This window comes from Gopherus flavomarginatus, chromosome 8 (genome assembly GCF_025201925.1).
Source record: "Gopherus flavomarginatus isolate rGopFla2 chromosome 8, rGopFla2.mat.asm, whole genome shotgun sequence".
Lineage (NCBI taxonomy): Eukaryota > Metazoa > Chordata > Testudines > Testudinidae > Gopherus > Gopherus flavomarginatus.
The window spans coordinates 55573454-55584879 of record NC_066624.1 but is presented as its reverse complement, the minus strand read 5'-3'; positions in this window follow the sequence as shown (position 1 = coordinate 55584879).

The following is an 11426-nucleotide window of genomic DNA, read 5'->3' as shown; positions in this document are numbered from 1 at the left end:
AATGTCTGTGAAAAAGCAGCAGCTTTTCCTGGAGGTCACCAAGGATATGGACACTTCAGGCGTGAAGCTCCTGCCATCTTCTTGGGGCCCTACATTTTCCACCTCCTGCCCAGATGACAAAGCAATGCAAAGATCTAGGTATGCAGCATGGCCAGGAGGAGGAATTAAGTGGCAAATCAGCAGATGATATTCTTCATGGATCAAAAGCTTGAGTAGCATCCAGCAAAAGGTAATGGAGATAGGAGTTAGGCTTACGGGCTGCACCGTAGAGCATCACTACAGGGCTAGGACTGAAAACAAAAAGCTGAAATATAGCCTAGACCAGGGGTAGGCAACCTATGGCACGTGTGCCGAAGGTGGCACGCGAGCTGATTTTCGGTGGCACTCATGGTCCTGGCCACTGGTCCGGGGGGCTTTGCATTTTAATTTAATTTTAGAGGAAGCTTCTTAAACATTTTAAAAACCTTATTTACTTTACAGACAACAATAGTTTAGTTATATATTATAGACTTATAGAAAGAGACCTTCTAAAAACATGTATTACCGGCACACGAAATCTTAAATTAGAGTGAATAAATGAAGACTCGGCACACCACTTCTGAAAGATTGCCGACCCCTGGCCTAGACGCTGCTCCATATGCAGCATGAGTGACAGGGATCACTGGGCCTAGTGCCCAGAAGAGTCTTATAACATGAATAGGGCAGCAAATTCTGAGAGGTCTCAGGTACGGTTCAGAGAGAATTCAGGACTTCTTTTAAAAAACGAAATCAAACCCACTGTAAGATCCTTGTCTTTGGGGCAGGAGGAATCTCTCCTAAACCGACTCATAGGAGCCCTCAGCAACTTGTAAACAGAAACACAAAGCTGCTGAGCAGCCTCAACACCTATTGAAATCTATGGGATTTATTGGGCCAAATACAGAGGTCCAGATCCTTTGAAGGTATTTAGGCACCTAACTCCCACTGAAAGCGAGCCCCAAATCTTTCAAAGTGAGCTCTGTTGCAAAGCAAGCCCCACTTCCTGAGCACGTCTCCCGTTAGACACGACAGAGGGTCTCCTATAACCCCAGTGGGACACGGCACTAAGTCCCCCTCACCAAGCCCAGTTCTACTGGCATTTAAATTAGTGGCCAGGGGATCAGTCCACAGGAGGAAGCTAGGTTGAGTCATTTGGTTAGCCAAGCAGGCAGGCTTCTCCCACGTCCAGTCAGCACCAGTGATCGGATGATCACACCAAGTTTCACAAGAGAGGGATGATTTATTAATACAGCTGCTCCTACCAGAGAGAGAAAAGGAGCAGCTGGCAGGGTGTTCTCTGCGAGGGCCCTTCAGCTTTTGAATTCTTCCCCCTCCTCCCCCATTTGAAAAAGACCTAATTAATTGACTTTCCTGACACACTGCAAGGCCCATTTGCATTCCATGGATGCAAGGATTCTGGCAAGAGGTGTTACAACCGTTCCTCTTTTTTGACCTGAGCAGCTAGTCCAAGTTTGCAGCTCTGTGGCTGTGCCAACTGGGAGTAGAAATCAGTGATAGAACTGGGATAGAAATTGGTTTCTTTGATGCAATCTTCTTTTTTAACAAAGAATGCACAAAGCCCCGTGTTTCTGAGTTCAGAAGGAATCAAATAGCAGGAACCAGCATTTTTCACTCTCAGTGCTAGTAGCGCTCTCTTCAGCCTGCATCTCTGACCCAAAACCTCTTCACGAGTTTCTTCCAGTCAGCTACTCTGCTTTCAGCAGCTTCTTCAGGCTGTATCTCTCTCTTTTCCACCCTCTTTTTCAGCATGTTTTCTCCCACCCCACCTGGTCACAGTTCCCAACTCTGCTCACCGGGTGCTAGTTTCTGGGCAGATTCTATTACACTTTGTTTTAAGTAAAAGCAGCAAAGAATCCTATGGCACCTTATAGACTAACAGACGTTTTGGAGCATGAGCTTTCGTGGGTGAATACCCACTTCTTCAGATGCATGTGGTGGAAGTTTCCAGGGGCAGTATATATATGCTAGCAAGCAAGCTAGAGATAATGAGGTCAGTTCAATCAGGGAGGATGAGGCCCTGTTCTAGCAGTTGAGATGTGAAAACCAAGAGAGGAGATGGTGTCAGCTCAGGATTGAACAAAGACTGTGAATGGCTTGCCAACTACAGAACCAGTTTCTCCTCTCTTGGTTTTCACACCTCAACTGCTAGAACAGGGCCTCATCCTCCCTGATTGAACTGACCTCTTTATCTCTAGCTTGCTTGCTAGCATATATATACTGCCCCTGGAAATTTCCACCACATGCATCTGAAGAAGTGGGTATTCACCCACGAAAGCTCATGCTCCAAAACGTCTGTAGTCTATAAGGTGCCACAGGATTCTTTGCTGCTTTTACAGATCCAGACTAACACGGCTACCCCTCTGATACTTTGTTTTAAGTGTGGCCCCTTAATTGTCTCCTACAACTCACTCAAATGCAGGACTCATTCCCCTGTGTCAGGTTAAAGGGGTTTTTAACTCCACTCATAACAAGCTTTCACCCAGCTCATAACATATGCTTTTAGGTGCTATTCGAAATAATCAAGTTGAGTTCCTGGTTCCCAGCTCTGTGCTTAGAGCTTATTTCCCCCTCTCTAAGTTACTGTGTGATGGGAGGAAGTTAAATGTAGTCTCAGGACAGTTAGGCCAGCGATCCATACCAATATACTTGAGCTCATGTCACATGCATCTCAAAACAGTCACTCAAGTAGCTTAGTTCCAAAATGCTCCTTGCATTTTAATGCAATGCTTGTGACAGAAAGTCCTTTACGTTCTAACAACCTAGGAATGGGTGTTCTTGGGGGTTTTAAATATCAGAGGGGTAGCCATGTTAGTCGGGATCTGTAAAAGCAGCAAAGAGTCCTGTGGTACCTTATAGACTAACAGACGTTTTGGAGCATTAGCTTTCATAGGTGAAAACATGCATCCGACGAAGTGGGTATTCACCCACGAAAGCTCATGCTCCAATACGTCTGTTAGTCTATAAGGTGCCATAGAACTCTTTGCTGCTTTTGGGGGTTTTAGTTCTTCTACCAGGTTAATGCATAGGGTAATAAAACTAATCTATGATTCTATAACAGACGAGAACTCTGGGATCTGGCTATTGAATGCTCAGTTCTTGATCTGCTAAAACGTACTAACACTAATCCAACTTTGCCTCTAAAGACAAGACCACAGCCTGAGGTGCTCTGGATGCCTGCCAGAAAAGTTGCATTTGTCTCTAGTTTCCTTCTGTTTATTGTTACCATCCAGACTTTGTCAGTTTCTGCTCTACTCAGCAGGCCAAAGTCCAAAACATCTGCAACCAAACCAGCAGTAAGTGAGATCTTAGGCCTTGGCTACACTAGCGCTTTACAGCGCTACAACTTTCTCGCTCAGGGGTGTGAAAAAAACACTCCCTGAGCGCTGCAAGATACAGAGCTGTAAAGCGCCAATGTAAACAGTGCCACAGCGCTGGAAGCGTGGTTCCCAGCGCTGCAAGCTAATCCCCATGAGGAGGTGGAGTACGTGCAGTGCTGGGAGAGCTCTCTCCCAGCACTGGCGATGTGACCACACTCACACTTCAAAGCGCTGCCGCGGCAGCGCTTTGAAGTTTCGAGTGTCGCCAAGCCCTTACACCGCAGAGACAGAGCTATATCTATTAGGGCAGTTCAGAAGGGCCACGCTCAGCTGTTCATTTTTAACCTAGCATCAGCATTGCCACCTCCAGTAACAGAAATCATGGGACTGGCTAAAACGATCACAAGATCATAAAACAATAATTGTTGGGTTCTTTTTTATTTGCCTTCTGGCTTTTGTATCTTTAGGGTTCATGTTTCCAGGCTCTTCAATGCACCTCTGAGGGCAAGAAACCTAATTATTTACATTTTCTTTTTAAGCAGGATTCTCTCATAACTGGTTGACTTCAGGAGCTGGGCTTTTCATGATACTTCATGTTCTGTGATCTATGATAAAATCTTGCAAGCTGACAACACAGGCTGCTTTCCAGATACTGCAAATTAAACTGCCAGAATGCAGTTTGAATAGAGTGTGGGGGATGGGGGAGGATCAGACTCTCATCTGTGAGATTCATTCACCTTCTCCTGTGCTACTAACTCCTTTGCTGCTGCTGCTGCTGGCTCTTGCATTCCCATCATGCTCTTGCTGGATCAATCAGCACTAAAGCTATTGTCCTGAGCTGGGACCTTTAACGAATGTCCCTATGAAATGGACAGAAAATCATTCTGTTCAATCTTCTCATGGCTCAGCGAGCCCTGAGATGCACCTTCCTGGATTAATCTGCCCATGAGGAAGGCCACAAATATAATCTTTCACTCCCTTGCTCCTTCTCTTCTGTCTTCCAGTAGATCACTTCATGGGCATGTGAGCCCCATGTTGGCTGATTGCATAGATACCTGACTCATGGGGAAGGCTTGGGGTGGGAAGGCAGTCTGTTAATGGCTGACTGCTTGGGGCCAAGCTAGCATACAACTGCATGGGAGGAGAAGGGAGGGAGACATTGACACCCACGGTCTGGTGCCAGCACTTTACTGAAATATGCCAAAGTCTAACAGGACTAAAACCATCCTTTTAATCCACTGAGGTCCTAAATCAGGGGTAGGCAACCTATGGCACACATGCCGCCTTCGGCACGCTAGCTGATTTTCAATGGCACTCACACTGCCTGGGTCTTGGCCACCAGTCCGGGGGGCTCTGCATTTTAATTTAATTTTAAATGAAGCTTCTTAAACATTTAAAAAACCTTATTTACTTTACATACAACCATAGTTTAGTTATATATTATAGACTTACAGAAAGAGACCTTCTAAAAATGTTAAAATGTATGACTGGCACACGAAACCTTAAATTAGAGTGAATAAATGAAGACTCGGCACAGCACTTCTGAAAGGTTGCCGACCCCTGTCCTAGATATTCCTGAATTCTTCTTCGAGTGATTGCTCATGTGAATTCCACAATAGGTGTGCGTGCTTGCCATGTGGACCGGTGCTGGAAGTTTCTCCCTTAGCAGTACCTGTAGGGGAGCGCCCCTAGCGATCCCTGGAGCGTTGCTGCCATGGCGTGGTATAAGGGGCACTGCGCGCTCTCCCCACCCTCAGTTCCTTCTTGCCGCCAGCGAAGGTGCTTCGGAACTGCTCTGCTCCAGCTCCGCTGTAGCTTTCCCTCTTTGGACTTTGTTAGTTCGTAGTTAGTTAGTACCTGTAGTTACGGGGAAAAAAAAAGTTTAGTTAGAATAGTTAAGTGCGCCCACATCGGGGCATGCCCCGTGCCCTGGGTTTTAAGTCATGCAACACTTGTAAAAGGCCTATGCCCATGAGTGATCCACACATGGGCTATTTATGTTGTCTGGGGGAAACTCACCTCAGTGACAGCTGCAAAATTTGCAGATCCTTCAAACCTCGGACCAAGAAGGAGTGGGAGATACGCCTCCGAGCCATTTTGATGGAGTCAGCCCTGACCCTGACGCTGCTGTACCGCTCCGAGTTGGCACCGAGAACCTCTGCATCGGTGCATGGCTACCTAACGGTGCCCTCTACCAGTCGGCACTGCTTCCCGTCCATGGGACCCTCTAAGAAGGCGAAGAAGAAGTCTTCTCTACCAAGACACTGGAGCAAGGCTGTGGGAGACACTAGACACAGGTTGGGCAGCTCTCAGTCTCCATTGGCCTGGCGGCCTCTGCCTCAAGTCGAGTGGAGTAACCCAGCCCACTCCAAGCCAACCTCCCTAGATGACAGTGGCCACATTTGGGTGCCCTTCACGCCAGAGGCCCTGCAGGCAGCTCAAGACGTTATGTCTCTACTGGTATCAGCTGCACTGACATCAGCAGCTCCCCGGTCCAGAGGCATGCTGCCACTCAGACCTCCACGGTCATCGCCTGGACGGTACCACTCATGGTTGAGGGAAGGTTTGCAATGCCATTCTCTGCACAGCAACCGTCCCGTGTGCAGCCCACGCCGGTCCCCATCAACCTCCACCAAGTTGTCTGGCTTGGTGTCGAGCCACAGGGTTCCAGGCACCGCTCCACCTTGAGGGAACACAGACCTCGTGATGAGAGCGTGCCTCGCCGAGACCAGGACAGACGGCACTAGAGGTTGTTATCTCCAAGAAGCTATTGTAGCCCCTTGCGGTACGGATGTTGATGCACTCCCGCTCTTCATCCCATTCGAGGTCTCCACCATGGCACCACTCCCGCAGCCCCAGGCATAGATCGCCAGCATCCTGCCATCGCGAATCTGCCTGTTGAAGCCATTTGCAGAGCAGCTGCTACAGATGATATTCCCGCTCCTCCACACCGGGATCACAGTCTCATGTTTGGCACCGCTCCTGCCGCCGTCACTCGTCCCTGGTAGCTGTAGATCATATGCCAGCCTGGCCTTCCTTCAAAGTCGTCAGGCAGGGCAGTCTGCTCCGGGGTCCCTGGCCAGCTCCCTGGTACCAATGGGCCCCATGGGCTCCGACACAGCCCCTGGTGGTTGCTTTCTCAGTGGCCGGGCCTCGAAAAGACCATCAACCTTCCTTTCTCAGCCTCCAAAAAAGGGCCAGCTGAGTGCTCATCCCCAGTCCTGCACCTAGAAGGAGACCAAGTGGTGGGACCTGCGGCACGGGTGGGGACACAGAGCACCACACCCCCCATCCTTATCCTCATCCTCCCCCGATGAGGCAATCATGGCTCCTCTGCCTCTCGTCCCATAGTAGGACATGAAAACCCATCAAGAACTGTTGAAAAGCATGGCATCAAGCCTCAACCTACAAGCTGAGGAGGTGGAGGAACCCTTGGACTCCCTCTTCAATGTCCTCTTGGCTTCAGCACCAGCCATGGTGGCTCTCCCACTCCATGAAGGGGTGGCAAAGATCTCGAATGCCCTGTGGCAAACCCCAGCTTCCTTGCCCCCCATCTCTAAGAGGGCAGAACGAAAGTATTTTGTGCCTGCCAAGGGGCACGAATATCTGTATACCCACCCAGCCACCAACTCTCTAGTGGTCGAGGCTGTCAACCATAGGGAATGTCAAGGTCAACCCCCTCCTACTCCTAAGAATAAGGACTCAAGGAGACTAGATTTATTCGGTAGAAAGATTTATTCATCCTCAAGCTTCCAACTGAAGGCAAACCACCAAGCCCTGCTGGGCATATATGACTTCAGTTTGTGGGGCTCGATGCCCAAATTTGCGGACTCCCTCCAGGAGCATGGTAAGAAGGAGTTTAAGGCTCTGGTTGAGGAGGGCATGGCTACCATCAGGGCAGCCCTTCAGGCAGCCTCGTCCGCTGTGGATACGGCTGCAAGGTCTATAGCCTCCACGGTATCCATGAGGAGAGTGTTGTGGCTCCTGCTGTCTGGGTTGTCCAGCAAGGCACAGAACTCAGTCCTTGCAGGACCTTCCATTGGATGGCAAGGCCCTGTTTGTGGAACAAACAGACGTGAAGTTACACGGTCTTAAGGATTCCCGCACAACATTAAAGACCCTCAGCCTTTATGTCCCAGCCCTGGCCAGGACCAAATTGAAACCGCAGCTGGCTCACAGTCAGGGCACCCACTCCAGATATCAGCCCCCTTATAAAAAATCAAGGGACTATAAAAAGCACCCAACATGGCAATCCCGGCCTGCTCCTCAGCCTGGGCCTTCTAAGGGAACGTCCGGGGATGACTTACCAGTTTGTACCAGGGATCCACCCGACCTTCCCTTCTCCAGCTGCCTATGCACTTTCCTCCTGGAGTGGTCACTGCTGACCTCAGACTGATGGGTCCTCAACACCGTCTCCTGGGGCTATACCCTCCAGTTTCTTTCTACCCCCCTCACCCACCCTCCCTCCCCATCCCTCTTCAGGGACTCCTTTCACAAGAGCTTACTCGAGCAGGAGATGAGATGGCTCCTTTGCTTAGGAGCGGTGGAGGTAGTGCCGTCAGAGTTCAGATACAATGGGTACTATTCCTGCTATTTCCTTATCCTGAAGGCCAAAGGAGGGCACAGGCCCATCCTGGACCTGCGAGGCCTGAACCAGTACATGGTAAAGCTCAGGTTTTGCATGGTCTCTCTGGCCTCCATCATCCCCTTCCTGGATCCAGGAGACTGGTACGCCGCCCTCGATCTACAGGACACATACTTCCCCATTCCTATATTCGAGGGCCACAGGCATTTCCTCTGCTTCACAGTAGGACAGGAGCACTACCAGTTCACTGTCCTCCCATTTGGCCTATCAACGGCTCCCAAAGTCTTCCCAAAGTGTATGTCTGTGGTGGCGACCTACCTCAGGCATCGGGGTTGGGGGGCAGATCTTTCCCTACCTTGACGAATGGCTGGTCAAGGGCAGCTCCAGCTGTTTCACAGGGCAGGGAGGGAGGGGGGCAGAGGGTGAACACAGCGCGCTGGGGGAAGAGGTGGGGCTGGGATTTGGGGAAGGGATCCAATGGGGCAGGGAGGGGGCAGAGTTGGGGCAGGGACTTTGGGGAAGGGGTTGGAATGGGGGCAGGGCCAGGGGCGGGGAAAGGGTGGAGTTGGGGCAAGGGTGGTGGGCGTGAGCACCCACCAGCACCGGAGAAAGTTGGCGCCTATGCCCAAGTGGACCTTTCGTGACCTGATAGAACTGCTGGTGTCCCCGTTTCTGCTCCAGGGGAGGGTTGGGCATTGGCACGATCTCTGACACCTTCCTTCTGTCCTGGTCAGGTCAGTTTTTCTATGCCTTTCCCCCAATTCCACTGATCGGCAAGGTCTTGGAAAAGACAAAGACGGACAGGGCCCATGTCCTTCTGATCAACCTGGCATGGCCTAGGCAAGTATGGGACTCCCATGACCTTGGCAGTCACCCGGCCGTGGATGTTGCCAACCCGCCTGGACCTGCTCTCCCAGGACCAAGGTCACCTCCTCCACCGCAACCTAGCAGCCCTCCACCTCACAGCATGGCTGCTAAATGGTTAGACTGGGAGGAGAGGACTTGCTCAGAAGGCGTTCAGTGCATTCTTCTGGAGAGCAGGAGGCCCTCCACGCGTCAGGGCTACCTGGCAAAATGGTCTCGGTTTTCCTGATGGCCGCTGATCAGGGTGTCTTGCCAGTGGCTGCTCTGATCCAGCTTATGCTAGACTACCTCCTTCATCTTAGAGCCCAGGGCCTAGCACCATCATCTGTCAAGGTGCACCTGGCAGCCATATCGGCCTTCCACCCGCCAGTGCAGGGCCACATGATATTCTCATGCCGTGACGGGTCGATTCCTTAAGGGCTTGGATCGCCTCTTTCCATATGTTAGACCCCCAGTGGGACCTGAACTTGGTGCTGGCCAGGCTAACTGGACCTCTGTTTGAGCCACTTGCTACATGCTCCTAGTCACACACCTCATGGAGAGTAGGCTTTCTGGTGGTGATCATGTCTGCTAGAAGGGTTTCGGAACTCCGGGCCCTGACCTCTGAACCCCAGTACACAGTGTTCCATAAGGAGAAGGTCCAGCTCTGCCAACACCCTTCATTCCTCTCTAAGATGGTCTCTGCCTATCATATGGGTCAGGACATTTTCCTGCTGGTGCTCTGTCCCAAACCACACGCGTCCAGTGAGGACCACTGCCTCCACATGCTAGATGTGAGACAGGCTCTGGCTTTTTACCTGGAATATACAAAGCCGTTCAGGAAGTCTTCGCAACTGTTCATCGCCTCGGCCGAACACATGAAAGGTCGGCCAATCTCCACTCAGCGGCTCTCCAACTGGATCATTTCATGTATCCGTATTTGTTATGACCTGGCGGCAGTTCCCCCGCAGCTGATTGTGAGGGCACACTCAGCTAGGCTGCAAGCCTCGTCGGCTGCCTTTCTGGCCCATGTCCCTATTCAGGACATCTGTAGGGTTGCCACATGGTTGTCAGTCCACATGTTCACCTCACATTATGCGATTATCTTCCAAACCAGGGAGGACTCTGGGTTCGGCAGGGCAGTGCTCTGCTCTGAGTGTCTGTGAACTCCTACCCACCTCCAAGAGATATAGCTTGGAATCACCTATTGTGGAATGCACATGAGCAAATACTCGAAGAAGAAAAGATAGTAGTTACCTTTTCTGTAACTGGTGTTCTTCGAAATGTGTTGCTCATGTCTGTTCCACATCCCGCCCTCCTTCCCCTCTGTCAGAGTTATCTGACTCAATGCCAGCTCATGCCAACACCAGGGCTGGGACACCAGTCCAGGCTAGCTCATGAAGGATTCTCTGGCAGAGTTTCCCCTTATTTCAGCTCTGGGGTGGGGCACTGACCTACCATCAGACTCCCCAGCAAGAGAAGTCTCCCCTTTTCCTTAAATGCCTTCTGATTGGTTTGGCTTCTCTTCATTTTATGCCTTCTCTTCCTCATGCCTGCATGCTTAACTTTTTTCCTACTACCTGCTGTAGCATGAGCTGTGGTACTGCGGTGTACTTCATGGCTTGTCACATTATCTGCCACCCTTGTTCTCTGACCTAGCTACGAAACAGTGTGATCACTGGAGAGACTCCCATGCCCCCTCCCCCTTACCCTCCACTGAGCCAGAGGCTTGGAGTTGTCCAACAGGAGTCACCCTAACCCTGGCATGTGAGCTCTCTGGGGCTGTACAGAACCTAACACATTGAGCCCTGCGCTGGTGCCTAGATCTCCTCGAGGCATTACCACAATATAAATGGTTAACAGGGTGGGGAGGGAGGATATAGTAAAGGGATGGGAGAGCACAAGTAATGGGGGGGGGGAGAGATGAAGGAGTGACAGCAAGGGCTAGAATGAGAGAAGTCTACACTACAGCAGCATAGCATCATTTCATAGACACTTCTGACAGCAACGGAAGAGGATATTCTGTTGATTGATAATCCACCTTCCCTGTGTGGAATAATTCTTCAGTCAAATAATTTTCTGTTTACCTCGCCTTGTCTACACTGGGGGTTAGCTTGGCTTACTTCTAGCATCTGTGTGTGTATGGGAAGGGGGAATTAGCTTAGCTTACCTCTAGCATGTGTGTGTGTGAGAGCAGGAGTGGTGCCAGGGTTTTTGGCGCTCTAGGCGCAGGGCCGGCTCTAGCCATTTTGCCGGCCCAAGCACGGCGGCACACCGCAGGGGGCGCTTTGCCGCTCGCCGGTCCCGCAGCTCCGGTGGACCTCCTGCAGGCGTTCCTGCGGAGGGTCCGCTGGTCCTGCAGCTCTGGTGGACCTGCCGCAGGCGTGCCTGCGGATGCTCAGCCGGAGCCACGGGACCAGTGGACCCTGCCTAAATGGAAGCGCTGGCCCTGTGTGTGTGTGTGTGAGAGAGAGAGAGAATTTCTCGCACCCCTGAGTGGAGGTAGCTAAGATGATGTAAATGTTAAGTGATGCCCAGGGCTAAGGCCAAGTGGGAATAGCAGTGAGGGTTAAGGGTAAATAAGTGGGAGGAGGAGAGGAGAATAAAGACTGAGCAGGAGAATGGGATAAAGGAGGGAGAGG